The 17,500-nt window shown below is 44.0% G+C and overlaps 1 protein-coding gene across 5 annotated transcripts in view; it reads left to right on the forward strand.

Moving 5' to 3' along the window:
- Nucleotides 1-17,500, forward strand: part of Kdm3 (Lysine demethylase 3) — a 1,114,672-nt gene that overhangs the window by 263,279 nt on the left and 833,893 nt on the right. The window lies entirely within an intron of this gene.

Raw genomic sequence — 17,500 nt, forward strand, 5'->3', positions numbered from 1 at the left:
CATCTTCCTTCCCTTCACGTTCTGCTTCCCAATATTCTTAATTGAAATTTATAACCGTTTGATTCGTTTGACGTATGTCCCTTCTTTTCTTTCTTTATTTTTTTATTTGTCTTTTCTTTGTCCTCTTATCCTCTTGTCTCACCCTCTCTTCCCTCTCTCTCTCTCTCTCTCTCTCTCTCTCTCTCTCTCTCTCTCTCTCTCTCTCTCTCTCTCTCTCTCTCTCTCTCTCTCTCTCTCTCTCTCTCATATAACATAAGAACATAAGAATGGAGGAAACTGCAAGAAGACCATAGGGCCTATACGAGGGCGTTCCATGTCCATTGCCACCTCTAATCTCCATCCATAATTAATTATCTAGCCTTCTCTTACAACAAGCGCTCATTACATAGTTACTAGGTCTATTCCATTCGTTAACTACTCTTGGTAAACCAGTTCGTGCCTATTTACTCCTTCAATCTCAATTTGTAAAATTCAAATCCTTTATTATGAGTCCTACCCTGTTGTCTGAATATGATGACCTTGCCTACATCACCCTTGTTAAAACCCACCGTGTTGTGAGTCACGAATCAAATTATGCCTCTCGATGTGGACCCAGATTCTGTTAACATTTTACCGGTAAACGACGTTAAAGTGATTGGTTTGTAATTGTGCATAGAAGATTGATCACACTGCTCCCAAGGTACAGGCACGAATCCAGTGTCTATCGACTTACTAAATACTTTCGTTAACTTTTCGCAGATTTCAAGTTTACACTCTTTTAGCATTCTTGATAGTGTTTTGTCTGGACTCGGGGAGGTTTTGTAGCTTTGAGTCAGCGGTTCTTAACCTTTTTTAGTGCCCGTACTACTTGATTATCTAAAAGTAAATAAATAAATAAAATAAAATAAATCTCGAACCCCCATCCATTATAAATACAATGGAAACATATGAAAAGGGATTAGTAACACAAACCTTGCTGAGAAATGATTAGATATATTCCATTACTGAACAAAGGTACTTTTTTGTTTCAAATTAATAGTACAGTGAATGCACATTATGCTTTCTCATGGTAAATATATAATACCATTGCACTGGCTGTCATGTCTCGTACCCCCAATATTAAGGTTTAGTACCATAGGTTAAGAACCACTGCTTGAAGTCTACCAATCTGTTTGACGACTTCTTCCTTGCTAATGCAGATGGTAGTTAGTCTGTCTTTTCCACTGAAGATTGGGTTGCAGCCACGTACCATACCTATCCTCTTGTATAATAAATGATAAATACCGAGAGATTTTTAATAAAATATATGATATGGTTTAACGTCACAAACTCTTCCCATCGGAAGGCTAGGACGGTGCCCCTTGCAGAGGACTTTGTAGCGTGGAATTTAATGAACCATGCCCTTGGTTCAACTTCGCCGGTGGCAGGATTCGAACCGCCATCCCCTCGACCTTCGCAGCAAGTAACGACGCCCTAACCCGCTCAGCCAGCGAACTTCCCAAAAATATATATAGATATAAATAAAATATATAAATAAAAAATAAATACCGTTCATCTTTTTTTCTCTGAATCTATCAAGACATCATCGCCGGCGTCATTTGGGCCTATCCTTTCCTTATTCTTAGTTCAGGAGAGATGAAAGAAGCACTTTGGGTTAAATCTCTCTTGTCTGGCAACTTTAATTTCGTAATTACGTTTCACTGTGCGCGTGTTCTTTTTAACCAGTCTAGCCATTTCATTATACTTAGTCCGAAGATATGCTTCTCCCCTTTTCATTCTAACATAGAGTCCGCTTTTTATCCCCGTCTCATTTTTCAACCTATCCGTCATCCATTTGGGTGTATTAGTTTCCGATGTAACTTCTCCTGTAGGGTATAAAAGTCCGTTAGGCATACGAAATCCTAGCGGTTAAGGCCTTGTACTATTCATCTAGATCGCTGACCTCATTATCGACCTCGGACTGACCTTGTTTGTGACCTCACTTGATAATTACCTCCCTTCTCATGTAACATGACCTAGGTCTAGATCCCTGACCTTGTTAATGACCTCCGGGCTGACCTTGTTTGTGACCTCACTTGATAGTTCCCTCCCTTCTCATGTGACACAACCTAGGTCTAGATCTCTGACCTCGTTAATGACCTCCGGGATGACCTCATTACTGACCTCAGTTATGACCCAGGACCGGTTTATCCCCAGTCAAGTATTTTTTCATTTTACATACTTAAGCAGAAACCTGTCTGTAAAATTTTATTTCTTGATGATCGCTAGTACCTACTTCTACGTTTTTTTATATCGTCATTATATTATCTCTCTCCCTCTCTCCTCTCTCTTTCTGTATTTAGTCATTCTTTGTCTCCTCTTCCTCTGAAAGAATACACGAAGAAATCAATAGCGGAGAAGCTGCCATTGGAAATAAAAAGATATACTATAATCGAAAAAAAATAACAAGAAAAAAAAAAAGCCACTGAGGTACCTTAATACTAGACTAAGGGAAAAATAGTGGAGATGTAGTATAAAGGATGATCGTGTGATCGATGCTCCACTCGAAAACGCCGAAAACTGAACAGCATTGTATAAGAGCCTTGGGATGCATCCCTTCCTCGTCATTTCTCAAAGCGATTCCTCTCCTTTCTTTCCTCTAACGCCATCCCGCATTGCATTTCGCTTTGTTAATTGTTTTCTTCTTCGTCTTTGTTTCCTCGTCCAACTCCCCCCCCCACCCCCTTTCTTCTTCTTCCCCTTCTTCCTGTCTCGTCTCTTTCATTGCTTCTCTCATTCATCGGATCTATTTCTATCTGCTGCTTTCGATGTAAGGCGGAGGCGAGTTTTGTCCTTTTCCCCCTAACCCCCACATTGGGGGTCATGTAGCCTTCCTGAACTCCCAAAGTAGGGTCATGCTCCCCCCCCCAGCCCCTCAGTGGGATCATGCTCCCCCTAATGCCTGTAGTGGGGTCATCATTGGAATATTGATTATATCTGCCCTCTACGTTGACACAGCCTGGCAAGTAATATCCAGGGAGCTACAAATACGGTTTGGAAAAAAAAAAAAAATATCCCGGTCTTGTGGCTGGAAGCTGGTGGCTGGATTCGCATGGATAAAGTCAATATGATGACTAAGATAGCTTGGCGGCAACCAGAATAAAGTGGTTGAGGACTTTTGGGTTTGGGTCAATGCGGCTTCACAGGAAAGGTAGTCAATTCAAATTTAGTAGGCTCCCCCCCCTCTCTCTCTCTCTCTCTCTCTCTCTCTCTCTCTCTCTCTCTCTCTCTCTCTCTCTCTCTCTCTCTCTCTCTCTCTCTCTCCTTACTCTTCTTCTCTCCTCTCTCTTCCTCTCTCTTCCTCTCTCTCTTCCTCACTCATTCTCTTTCTCTCTGTCTCTCTCTCTCTCTCTCTCTTGTGTGTCTCTGTCTGTCTCTCTCTTTCTTTCTCTCTCTCTCTCTCTCTCTCTCTCTCTCTCCTTACTCTTCTTCTCTCCTCTCTCTTCCTCTCTCTCTTCCTCACTCATTCTCTTTCTCTCTGTCTCTCTCTCTCTCTCTCTCTTGTGTGTCTCTGTCTGTCTCTCTCTTTCTTTCTCTCTCTCTCTCTCTCTCTCTCTCTCTCTTTCTTTCTTTCTCAGTGTGTGTGTGTTTTTCTCTCCTCTCTGTATGGGTATGATTTCATGTTTTATTCAGTCAATATTCTACTGATTTCAGTGACACCCCTACGGACCAAGATCACGCAGCATTTTCTTATGGCTTGGAGAAGAATGTTGATCACTTCCCTTCTCGTTCGAGCTCTTTTTCTCTCTCCTCATTCCCTTCACCTCTCTCTTTCTCTCTTTCTTCTCCCTCTCGTCCTTTCTCTTTTTCCCACTCATTCCCCATCTCTTTGTCTCCCAATCCTCCCCCTCCCTTTTCCCCCTCTCTCTTTTCCCCGTCTCTCTTTCCCCCTGTCTATTTCCCCCTTCTCACTTCCCCCTCTCCTTTCTCTCCTCTCTCTTTCCCTCCCCTCTCTTTCCCTCCTCTTTCTTTCCCTCATCGATATTTCCCTCCTCTCTCTTTCACACTCTCTCTTCCACCCTCTCTCTTTCCCCTGTCTCTTCCCCTTCTCTCTTCCCCTTCTCTTCTCGCTTTCCCCCTGTCTTCCCCCTTCTTTTCCCACTTCCTCTCCCTTTCCCTCCTCTGTCTTTCCTCCTCTCTTTTCCATTCTCTCTTTTCCCTCCTCTCTCTTTCCCCTCCTCTCCCTTACCCTCCTCTATTTCCCCCCTCTCTTTTTCCCTCTTCTCTCTTCCCTTCTTCTCCCTTTCCTTCCTCTATTTTCTCCCTCTCTCTTTCCCTCTTCTCTCTTCCCCCTCAGTCTTCCCCTCTCTTCCCCTTTTCCCTCCTTTCTCTTCCCCCACCCTCTCCCTCTCCCTCCTCCATTTCCCCCCTCTCTTTCTTTGCCCTTCTCTTTTTCCCTCCTCTATCTTTCTCCCTCTCTCTTTCCCCTTCTCTCTTTTGCTTCTCTTTCTTTCCCCCTTTCCTTTTCCCTTTCTCTCTTTCCCTCCTATATATTTCCGTCCTCTCTCTTCCCCCTCTCTCTTCCCCCTCTCTCTTCCCCCTCTCTCTTCCCCTCTTTGTTTCCACCATCTCTTTCTCCCTTTCTTCCCCCTCTCTTCCCCTCTCTCCCCCCTCGTTCCTTCACTCCTTAATATTTCCTCTTTCACAGCCCCTCTCTCTTCCCCCTCTTTCTTCCCTTTATCTCTTCCCCTTCTCTCTTTCCACCTTCTTTCCCTCTCTCTTCTCCCCCCTCTTCCCACTTGCCTTCCCACCTCTCTTCCCACCTGCCTTCCCATCTCTCTTCTCACCTCTCTTTTCCTTCCTTTCTCTCTCCCCACTATATCTTTCCCCCCTCACTCCCCCCTCAATTTCACCCATCACTTTCCCCGCTGTTTTTCCCCCTCTCTGTCTCTTCCCCCCTATCTCTCTTTCCCCCTCTCATGCCCCCTCTCTGTCTTGCCCTTTCTCTTTCTTCCCCCCTCTCTTTCCCCTTCTCTCTTCTCCCCTTCTCTCTTCTCCCCTCGCTTTCTCACTTTCCCTCTCGCTTTCCCTCTCACTTCCACCCTCACTTTCCCCCTCACTTCCCTCTCGCTTTCCCCCTTACTGTCCCCTCACTAACTGCTCGCCTTTCCCCCTCGGTTTCCCCCTTCACTTCCCCCTTGCTTTCCCCTCACTTGCCCCTTCACTTCCTCCCCGCCTTCCCCCCTCATTTTCCCCCCTTGCTTTCCCTCCTCGCCACCCCCATCCCTTTCCCCCGCCGTCTTTCCCTCTTCTCTCTTTCCTCCCTCTTTCTTCCACCCTCTCTCTTCTCTCTCCCTTCTCTTTCTCTTTCCTTCTCCACCCTTCCCCCCCCACCTCTCCTCTCCTCTTGAAAATCCGTTTTGGAAAGAGTTCGCGTCGTTGAAGGTGGGTGTGGTGGGGGGGGGCGGTTGTTGCCCAGAAATTTTCGCTGAAATTTTTCGTTTCGGGCATAATGGGGCAACGCCGTAAAGAGGTGTAATTTCTCCCTTCCTCTTATCCCCCCCACACCCCCCCACTCTCCTCTCCCTTCTCTCCTCTCTCCCTTCTCTTCTCTCTCTTCTCTCCTCTCTCTTCTCCCTTCTCTCTTCTCTCCCCTCTCTTCTCTCCTCTCCTCACCTCTCCTCTCCTCTCCTCTCCACTCTCTTCTATCCTCTCTCTTCTCTCTCCTCCCCTCTCTCTCCTCACCTCTCCTCTTCTCTCCTTTCTCTTCTGTCCTCTCTCTTCTCTTCTCTCCTCTCTCTTCTGTCCTCTCTCTTCTCTTCTCTCCTCTCCTCTCTCTTCTCTCCACTCTCTTCTCTCCTCTCACTTCTCTCTCTCTTCCTCTCCCCTATCTCTCCTCTCTCCTATACCTTGAACCTACCTCTCTCCTCAGAAATTAACCAAAATCGCTTGATGCTGGCCACACGAAGAGGAAATGTATCACTCGGTACTGAAGGTGTGGATCATAGCCGGTAGCCCTGGAACCCCCCAACCCCAAGTATACTCACAGTGCTCCCCTTCCCCCTCCCCGAGATGAATAGAATAGTCTGTCACCAGGTGTGGAATAAGGTCTGAGGTGAGTGTGACGGCGACTTGGCACTGCCGGGGAGGGAGGGGGAGGGGCGAGGTCAGAGCCAGTGCCAGTGCCAGTGCCATAAGGGGTCAATAACTCGAGTGCCAGAACGTCCCCGGTTATGTAATCGTCTGCAGGCTGGGCGGCCGGGGCCGGCGGCTGCTGCTGCTGCTGCTGCTCCGGCGTGCAGCTGCAGTACTGCTTGCAACTGCAGTACTGCTAGAGAACTGCCTCTTTCTATGTCTGTCTGTCTTTTTCTTTGTCTGTCTCTCTTCCTCTTCTGTATCCCTCTGCGTCTATCCCTTTCTCTTTCCCCTCTCTCCTTCCCTCTTTGTCTTTCTCCGTCTTTCTCTGTATTTCTCTGTCCCTCTCTCTCTCTCTCTCTCTCTCTCTCTCTCTCTCTCTCTCTCTCTCTCTCTCTCTCTCTCTCTCTTTCATACAGCTGGTGGCTTCGCATGGGGTTACAACCGTATCTCCCCCCCCCCATCTCCTCCAGTCTCCTCCTCCCTTTTTCCCCTTCTCTACCCTCCCCCTCTCTTTTCTCCTTCCCCCTTACTTTTCCCCTTCTCCTTATTTTCCCCCTCCACCTCTCCCTACCCCTCCCCTTTCTCTCCCTTTTCTCCCCTTTCCCTACCTCTCTCCCCTTTCCACACCCTTATCCCCCTTCTACCCCTCATCCCCTCTTCCCCTCTTCTCCAATCCCTACCCCTTCCCTCTTCGTCCTGCAGCCTGTGGAAGAGGGGAGTGCCACCCGGCAAGGCAACGTGGCACTTTGACGACTCCATTCAGCATACTGCAGGACCGTTGGGCTATCACGTTGATTACGTTGCAGCCTCGGTCCCTGAACCATTATGCTGCGCATAGGGCTTCCCTCGAATGAATAAAATCGCTTGACGACAGCCAGAAGAGCATGTCGCCAGGCGATTTTATTCATCTGAGGGAAACACGAACGTAGCCTATGGGAATGTCTGCTGTGACGTAACGACATGCAGAGACACCTGTAGCTGGTGACATGTGACATATGTCACTAGGTTGAGGTGTCATGTGACATATGCGCCGTCTGTTCGTGATATCCGGCCGAATGACGGATGTCGTGTCGGAAAGGGGATGAAGTGTGTGTGTCAGAATGGACCCCCCAGAGTGTCAAGTTGATTTGACACGCTGGGATATCACAGGCGATAAATGGGTTTAGTTAACCTCCTTTACCTTCCGGGAACGGTTAGGGCTGCCAGGGAAGTGAGGAGAATAGGAAATGCATTGTGGCGCTCGACATGTGAGGAGGTGGAAAATGCTCTAGAAGAAAGTCCTACATTTAGGTTGTAAAGGCAGACACACGCACACACATACACACACACACACACACACACACACACACACACACACACACACACACACACATATATATATATATATTTATATATATATATATATATATATATATATATATATATATATATATATATATGTATATATATATACATGGTATATTAATGTATATGTGAATTCCTGTATAGCCAGTGAACAAGATTATCGTCACTCTTTAGTAGAAAATAATCGTTTATGTAAAAATATAAATACGTATTTTTCTATTATAAAAGAAAGAGAAGAAAAGCATGCAGGTTAGTCAGGACTTCGTACCGCAAGGAGGTGCCAAAGTTTCTGTCCATAATTAAAAGTCAAACAAGTCATTTGGCACCTGCGAGATCTCCCCCCCTCTCCACACTCTCCCCCTTCCTCCCCCCCTCACCCACACTCTCCCCCTCCCCTTCCTCCCCCCTCCCCCACCGCATCAAGTTGGCACCCTCCATGCCTTCTGACTCGTGACTGACGACCTTTCTTCCTTCTATCATTCCTTCATTCTTTCCTTCGTTCTTTCAATCCTTCCTTACTTCTTTCACTCCTTCCTTCTTTCCTTCTTTCACTCCCTCCCTCCTTCCTTTCTTCTTTCTTTCCTTCCTCCCTTCCTTTCTTCCTTTCTTCCCTCTTTCCTTCCCTCCTTCCTTCACTCCTTCCCTCCTGCCTTCCTTCCTTCCTTCCTTCCTTCCTACCTACCTTCACACCTTCCTTCCTCTCTTCTTTCATTCCTTCCTTCCTTCCTTCCTTCCTTCCCCCTTCCTTCACTCCTTCCATCCTGCCTTCCTTCTTTCGCTCCTTCCTTCCTTCCTCTCTTCTTTCCTTCTTTCCTCCCTTCCTTCCTTCCTTTCTTCCTTCTTTATTTCCCTCCTTCCTTCACACTTTTCTTCCTTCCCTCCTGCCTTCCTTCCTTCTTTCGCTCCTTCCTCCCTTCCTTCCTTCCTTTCTTCCTTCTTTATTTCCCTCTTTCCTTCACTTTTTCCTTCCTTCCCTCCTTCCTTCTTTCCCTCCTTCCTCTCTTCTTTCCTTCCTTCCTCCCTTCCTTCCTTCCTTCCCTCCTTCCCTCCTACCTTCACTCCTTCCCTCCTACCTTCCTTCCTTCACTCATTCCTTCCTTTCTTCTTTCCTTCCTTCTTCCTTCCTTCCTTCCTTCCTTCCCTCTTTCCTTCCCTCCTTCACTCCTTCCCTCCTGCCTTCCATCCTTCACTCCTTCCTTCCTTCTTCTTTCCTTCTTTCCTTACCCCTTTCCCTCCTTCCTTCGCTCATTCCTTCCTTCCCTCCTTCCCTCCTTCCCTCCTGCCTTCCTTCTTTCACTCCCCTCTTCCTTCGTCTCCTTGCCTTGCCATTTTCTCCTACTCCTTTCATTTCTTCTATTCCGTATCTGTGTGTGTGTGTGAATGTGTATGTATTATGTAAAAGTAGTACCTGATGCCAAAATAGCATTGGGAATGCATTTGAAGCCAAACCGATCGGCATTTTATTCTATTCTATTTTATGTATCACCGGTGTATTATATTTGTATGATTGATTCATTTTCGTATTAGCTATGTATATATATATATAATATATATATATATATATATATATGTGTGTGTGTGTGTGTGTGTGTGTGTGTGTGTGTGTGTGTGTGTGTGATCGGTCATATATGAGCTCTGAGCTCTCATCCGGGAAGGTAACAGCTGTCGATCAAGAGTCCAACATGTGATTCAAGACTTTGGTGAATCACACACACACACACACACACACACACACACACACACACACACACACACACACACACACACACACACACACACACACACAATCATGCACATGCACACATATGCGTACCAAGCACAAGTACACACACACACACACACACACACACACACACACACACACACACACACACACACACACACACACACACACACACACACACAAATGTAGTGTATTTACACCTGTGTTAATCCTACTATAGTCATTGAGGTGAATACATAATTAAGATAACTAAAAAATACGAGTTGATTAAAACGAACTTAATACAGCGGTTTGGTTACAACGAGTTTATTAGTTAGAGCGAGCACGAACGAGTTGAGTTCTCAAAATCTTAAGGCCACTCGTAAAAAACAAAAAAACAAAAAAAAACAGGAACAACTGTGACGTCAGAAGGTTGTTACTTTACGTCATAGGGGGATGGGGGAGGGAGTTGGGTAGATGGGAGAATGTGTGTTGATGAGGGGGAGGTGGGAGGTTGGGGAAAGTAACATTCCGAGGGGGGTAAATCTCGGTTGGGGAGAGGGGGGAGCTAAAACGTTATCAACGGAGCAAACTCTCCCCCCATTAGCTGCTTTATATGGTCCCTCCCCCCATTAGTTCCCCCATGACCACTTCTTCACTAACTCCCCATTGCCCCCCCCCACCTGCTCCCCCATTCCCCTGCCACTCCATACAGGAGTCATTCCATTGTCCCTTCTCCATTAGCTCCCCCATTGTCTCTTCCCCAAACTAGCTCCCCCATTGTCCTCCCCCCCCAACATGGTCATCCCATTGCCCCTTCCCTCTAACTATCCTCCATTCCCCCTTTCCCCATTAGCTCCCCTATTCCCCCTTCCCCCTTCCCCAATCAGCTCCCCCATTCCCCCTCCCCCATTAGCTCCCCATTCCCCCTTTCCCCATTAGCTCCCCATTCACCCTTCCCTCATTAGCTCCCCTCTTCCCCATTATCTCCCCCTTCCCCCATTAGCTCCCCTCCCCCATTAGCTCCCCCTTCTCCCATTAGCTCCCCCTTCCCCCTTCCCCATGAGCTCCCCCATTTCCTATTCCACCCACTAGTTCACCCCCTCCCCCATTAGCTTTCCCATCCTTTGTCCCTCCCTCCACCAACTCTACCCCCATTGTCTCCCCCCTTCCCCCCATTCATTTCTGGCCTGAATTGGACAAAGACTGTGACGGAAGAAGGCCCTTGAACTTGGGGGGAACAATGGGGAAGAGATGAGGGGAGAGCGATGAGGAAGACGCAGTGGTTAAGATGAATAATGGGGAAAATGGGGACAGAAAAGGTGACGTCCACGTCTGCGGCGTTGTAACGGTTATGCGTGAGTCTGCAACGGTCTTACTTGTGTATGTAACGGTCATACTGAATTCTGTAACCGTTGTTCTGTATATTGTAATGGTCGTACTGTCGCACTGGATTGTGTAATGGTAGCACCGTGTCATATGACGGTCGTATTAATTTATGTAAAGGTCGTTCTGGGTTGTGTAACGGTGGTACTGTATCCTGTAACGGTCGTCCTCGATACTGGTGTAACAGTGGTATTATGGATGTTGTTACTAGTGTTTGATGTAACGGACGTACTTGATTATGTAACTGTGGCACTGGGTATTGTGTACCATATTGAAACATGTAACGGCCTTACTGAACTATGTAACGACCGTACTGGAATATGTAACGACCGTGGTTTATCCTGTAATGGTAGAATTCTTTTCCGTATCAGTCGTATTACCGGTAACCGTCGCACTGGAATATGTAACGGTCTCTCTGGATTCTGTAACGGTCGTACTTTATTATATAACAGGAATACTGGATTATGTAACGGTAGTGTTTGTTTATGTAACGACTGTACTAGTTTGTGTAACCGTCGAATTAGCTTCTGTAACGGTCATATTGGCCTTTGTAATGGCTGCACTGGCCTTTGTAACGATCATATTGGATAATGTAACGGTCGTTCTGGATTATGCAACGGTCGCACTGGCTTATATAACAACCGTACTGGTTTCTGTAACGGCTGCACTGGCTTCTGTAACGATCACAAATGATAATGTAACGGTCGTACTGGATTATATAACGGTCGCACAGCTTATATAACCATCTTACTGGCCTCTGTAACGGCCGTACTGGCTTATGTAACGGCTGTGTTGGCCACTGTAACGATAACACCGGGTAATGTAACGGTCATTCTGGATTATGTAACGGTCGCACTGGCTTGTGTAACGGCTGTACTGGCTTATGTAACAATCGTGCTGGCTTCTGTAACGATCACACAGGGTTCTGTAACGGTCGTCCCGGATTCTGTAACGATTGCATCCCATCCACGGTTGGCCCAATTAAAGAGAATCCTTTAGCGTCATACAGAAGAAAATATAACAAGAGAGGCCCTGACTTGAAAGAGCGAAAGAATAAAATAGCTTGACGGCAGCCAATGTAAAAATGAAGAGAAAAAAAAAAGTAGCACGAGGCACACAGACAGTGCCACGGTGAATATCACGGAGAGGGAGAGTGGTACAGAGAGTGAGTGTGTCACGGAGAGTGAGAGTGACACGGAGAGAATGAGAGAGTGCCACGGAAAGTGAGAGTGCTACAGAGAGTGAGAGTGCCACGGAGAGAATGAGAGAGTGCCACGGAGAGTGAGAGTGCCACAGAGAGTGAGTGACACGGAGAGAATGAGAAAGTGCCACGGAGAGTGAGAGTGTCACAGAGAGTGAGAGTACCACGGAAAGTGAGAGTGCCACACAGAGTGAGTGACACGGAGAAAACGAAAGAGAGAGTGCCACGGAGAGTGAGAGTACCACGGAAAGTGAGAGTGCCACAGAGATTGAGAGTGACATGGAGAGAATGAGAGAGTGCTACGGAGAGTGAGAGTGCCACAGAGAGTGAGAGTGCCACGGAGAGTGAGAGTGTCACGGAGAGTGAGAGTGTTACGGAAAGTGAGAATGCCACGGAGAGTGAGAGTGCCACGGAAAGTGAGAGTGCCACACAGAGTGAGTGACACGGAGAGAATGAAAGAGAGAGTGCCACGGAAAGTAAGAGTACCACGGAGAGTGAGAGTGCCACGGAGAGTGAGAGTGACACGGAGAGAGTGACACGGAGAGAATGAGAGAGAGTGACACGGAGAGTGAGAGTGCCACAGAGAGTGAGAGTGCCACGGAGAGAATGGGTGCCACGGAAAGTAAGAGTGCCACAGAGAGTTAGAGTGCCACGGAGAGTGAGAGTGCCACGGAGAGTGAGAGTGCCACGGAGAGTGAGAGTGCCACGGAAATTGAGAGTGCCACACAGCGTAATTGACACGGAGAGAATGAAAGACAGAGTGCCACGGAGAGAATGAGAGAGTGAGAGTGCCACTGAGAGTGAGAGTGACACGGAGAGAATGAGAGAGAGTGCCACAGAGTGAAAGTGATACAGAGAGTGAGAGTGACACGGAGAAAATGAGAGAGAGAGTGTCATAGAGAGTGAGAGTGATACGGAGAGATTGAGAGAGAGAGAGTGCCACGGAGAGTGAGAGTGTGTCACAGAGATTGAGAGTGCCACGGAAAGTGAGAGTGCTACGGAGATAAACCGAAAGTGCCACTCTGTCTGGAAGGGATTTATTATGATCAGGTGCCTTCATACAGCTTCCTTACTCGAGCTTAGACATGTAAACATTACAGTGTGTGTGTGTGTGTGTAGAGAGAGAGAGAGAGAGAGAGAGAGAGAGAGAGAGAGAGAGAGAGAGAGAAAGAGAGAGAGCGAATGTATGTGTGTGTGTGTGTGTGTGTGTGTGTGTACACGGATATATAATTAATGCACCTTACTCGGTTCCTTGCGCAGCAAACATACTGTAGGCTATGCACTTAAATCTGCATACACTTAAGTGCGTGTTGGAAAAATGGATCGTAAGTTTGCATATACATACGTAACGTATATATGTACGCATGCACGTACACACAGACATACACGTATACCTGTATGTATGTATACGTGTATATATATATATATATACATATATATATATATATATATATATATATAGTGTGTGTAGTGTATGTGTGTATAGTTATGTGTGTTTATGAGCGTCTCAAGGCATGTGTAGGTGTATTCCTTTGTACAGGAAAATATACATGTGATTCAGCATGGTCTTGAATCATGTGTTGGACTCATGATCGACAGTTCTTTCCCTCCCGGAAGAGAGCTCACAGCTCATATATGACCGATCTATGGGTAATGCTGTGACCTTACACGCACACACACACCCAACTCCCGCCCACGAGAGTTGGAGTAACGACTCGCAGCGCAGCGTTACTGAAATTATTTCAGCCCTGGGCGGGATTCGAACCCGTACTGCCGTAGTGGCGGCCCGGAAATCTACCACTGCGCCATCGTGTGCATGTTTGTGTTCCTCCGCTTGTATATAGATGCATATGCGTGTATGCATGTGTATATGTGATATATATATATATATATATATATATATATATATATATATATTGACTATATTATGACAAATAAGATTGAAAGTGAAAGAAGTTGATGAGGAGATATGGGAGAATTTACGCCTTAACGTTTCGACCCGCAGGGTCTTGATCACAAAGCTAACAACTCAAACGTAACAGGATGTTTTATACACGGACGGGTCATCTTACGGGACGCTTCGGAGAGCTTGCTATTTTATTTGCGTATTCTTTTGTTACTAATAAGCTTGTGACTTTTGCTAAACATATAAAGCCTTCTCTATGGTTAATGTTGTTATTAGTGTTGATATAAGCTGCCTCAATTGTCTTCCTTAGTTTCTTGGATGATCCTTTGTTTAATATGGTTGCGTTGTTCCAGTCTGGAAGGTGACCATGTTTATCCACATGCATTACTATGGAGTTAGATGTCCTATGGGCTTTTACATCATTTTTATATTCATTTATCCTTTTATTAAGTCCGCGACCAGATTCACCAAAATATGAAGAGGGACAGCTTTTACACGGGATTTTATAAACAACGCTGTTTTCGTTAGTGGGATTATTGTCGCTACGTGTTATCAAATGTCCTACTTTGCTACCTGACGTCCTGGCTATTTTGATGCCCGCTTTTAGGAGAAAAGTGTCTAGGTATGAATTGACATTAGAGTTTGGTACTGTGATACATCTGGTTTCATTCTTATTTTTATTTTATCTTTACTTTTGTTAATTATTTATTTGGCTTTCTTTTTCAACCTACATAAGAGACCTTTTGGATATTTGAGTTTTATGAAAGTCTCAGTAATATGTTATAATTCATGATCTAGTAAAGAATTTCTAGATCATGAATTAAAACATATTACTGAGACTTTCATAAAACTCAAATATCCAAAAGGTCTCTTATGTAGGTTAAAAAAGAAAGCCAAAGAAATAATTAACAAAAGTAAAGATAAAAATAAAAATAAGAATGAAACCAGATATATCACAGTACCAAACTCTAATGTCAATTCATACCTAGACACTTTTCTCCTAAAAGCGGGCATCAAAATAGCCAGGACGTCAGGTAGCAAAGTAGGACATTTGATAACACGTAGCGACAATAATCCCACTAACGAAAACAGCGTTGTTTATAAAATCCCGTGTAAAAGCTGTCCCTCTTCATATTTTGGTGAATCTGGTCGCGGACTTAATAAAAGGATAAATGAACATAAAAATGACGTAAAAGCCCATAGGACATCTAACTCCATAGTAATGCATGTGGATAAACATGGTCACCTTCCAGAATGGAACAACGCAACCATATTAAACAAAGGATCATCCAAGAAACTAAGGAAGACAATTGAGGCAGCTTATATCAACACTAATAACAACATTAACCATAGAGAAGGCTTTATATGTTTAGCAAAAGCCACAAGCTTATTAGTAACAAAAGAATACGCAAATAAAATAGCAAGCTCTCCGAAGCGTCCCGTAAGATGACCCGTCCGTGTATAAAACATCCTGTTACGTTTGAGTTGTTAGCTTTGTGATCAAGACCCTGCGGGTCGAAACGTTAAGGCGTAAATTCTCCCATATCTCCTCATCAACTTTCACTTTCAATATACATATATATATATATATATATATATTATTATTAAACGGAGACAGATGGTGAAGGTGAAAGAGAGAGAGAGAGAGAAAGCGAGCCTCTTAGCTAGATTGGTAGAACGCTGGAGGTTACTAATACGACGTTCGGGAGTTCGAAATGATGGGTGAGCGAAATGCAGAAGAGATGGAATCGGTGAGGAACAGGGGGAAAGTGGCGGCGCCGGAGATAACCCAGACGCAACTGCAGAACCATCAGGACGGGAAAGGACTGCCAAGGGATCACTTCGTGCGTGTGCGTGCGTGTGTGCGTGCGTGCGTGCGTGCGTACATCCAAACAGCCGTTCCCCTCGAAGCGAAATGACAGGACGTGGGAGAGGAACATCCTCGTCTCCTTTTTTACTTCCATTACGTTCTTCCCTGTGTTACTGCCGGTTCTTTTCTGTACCCCTTTCATGAAAGAGATCGTCACTACAGTTAATACTATATATATATATATATATACATATATATATATATATATATATATATATATATATATATATATATATATATATATATATATATATATATATATATATGTATAATTATAGATATAAACATAATTAGTGAAGATTTAAGGCAGAGCACTATCATAAATCTATTGAGTGGAAAGATGCTTGCTGCTGTAATGAAGTCGATGAATATTCGTACAGTATCACTATTCAGTGGTGGCTTCGGCCCCAGGAAAATCTTTCCCGGAATAGGCTCCTCATCCTCATTGGTACAGAGGGAGTGCCATGGAAGTGAATAACGTGCCACTGTTAGAATGAGGGTTGAGTGCTACTAAGCACGGAGGGAGTTAACAAGATTGGTTTTATGCAACCATCCCACTGCCCAGGGAGTCACGTATGCGAATAAAATCGGTTGGCTGCAGCCAGATTAAAGGGACAAGTGCACCTGGTAAAATAGGAGCTAGTGATGTGTGTATATATATAAATATATATATATATATATATATATATATATATATATATATACATGTATACATATATACATATATACATATATGTATATATATATATACTATATATATATATATATATATATATACATATATGTATATGTATATATATATACACGAGTATATTTGGCTTAGGAAAACTCAGAATGATGGCAGATGTACTTAATTCTCTTGCGTCTCGGCTGTATGCCTTCCTCTGAGTTTTCCCACGCCAAATACTCTTAAATTGTTAAGTCTATTTCAACATATATATATATATATATATATATATATATATATATATATATATATATATATATGTATAATAAGAATTAAAATGAATTGTGGTTGATATATATATATATATATATATCAACCACAATTCATTTTAATTCTTATTATACATACAGACACACACACACACACACACACACATATATATATATATATATATATATATATATATATGATATGTATATATTATATATATGTATATATATGTATGTATAATAAGAATTAAAATGAATTGTGGTTGATATATATATATATATATATATATATATATATATATGATATATATATATATTATATATATGTATATATATGTATGTATAATAAGAATTAAAATGAATTGTGGTTGATATATATATATATATAATATATATATATATATATATATATATATATATATATATATATATATATATATATATATATATATATATATTACTAGTATCTACTGCATGCACATGGGGTCAATGTTGTCCATAGATATTGACACCCATCTCCCTTCCATTCGAGAGTGTTGTTGCCCTGTTGGCTGGCACTCGCTCCTTGGACCTCAATTAAGAGGTCTCTGTTGTCTGTCTGGTAGCTGACACCGTAGTCTTTATCGTATTCAGTTGTCACCGGGACACCAAGAATGGCAATGCAGTATGTGGTCACATGAAGAATTGTCACCCCAGAACGCCCACATGAAGAATCGTTGTCCATGAGATCCCACCTGAAGAGTTGTCACCCCAATACGCCGAATATCAACAGTGGAAAAAATATTAGATTAGGTTAGGTTGAATGGGAGGTATGCTTATTGTCATCAACTCATACAACCAAAGAATAGTGAAACCAGGATGGCGCACATGAAAAATTGTCACCCTAGGATAGCCCATATGAAGAACTGTTCCCCTAAGATGGCCCACATGAAGAATTGTCACCCTAGGTTAGCCCAAACGAAGAATTGTCACCCTAGGATAGTCCTCACGAAGAATTGTCACCCTAGGATAGCCCACTTGAAGAATTTTCACCTTGGGTTAACCCAAACAAAGAATTGT

This window comes from Oratosquilla oratoria, chromosome 25 (assembly GCF_046742065.1).
Source record: "Oratosquilla oratoria isolate Oo_2021 chromosome 25, ASM4674206v1, whole genome shotgun sequence".
In the NCBI taxonomy this organism is placed as follows: Eukaryota; Metazoa; Arthropoda; class Malacostraca; order Stomatopoda; family Squillidae; genus Oratosquilla; species Oratosquilla oratoria.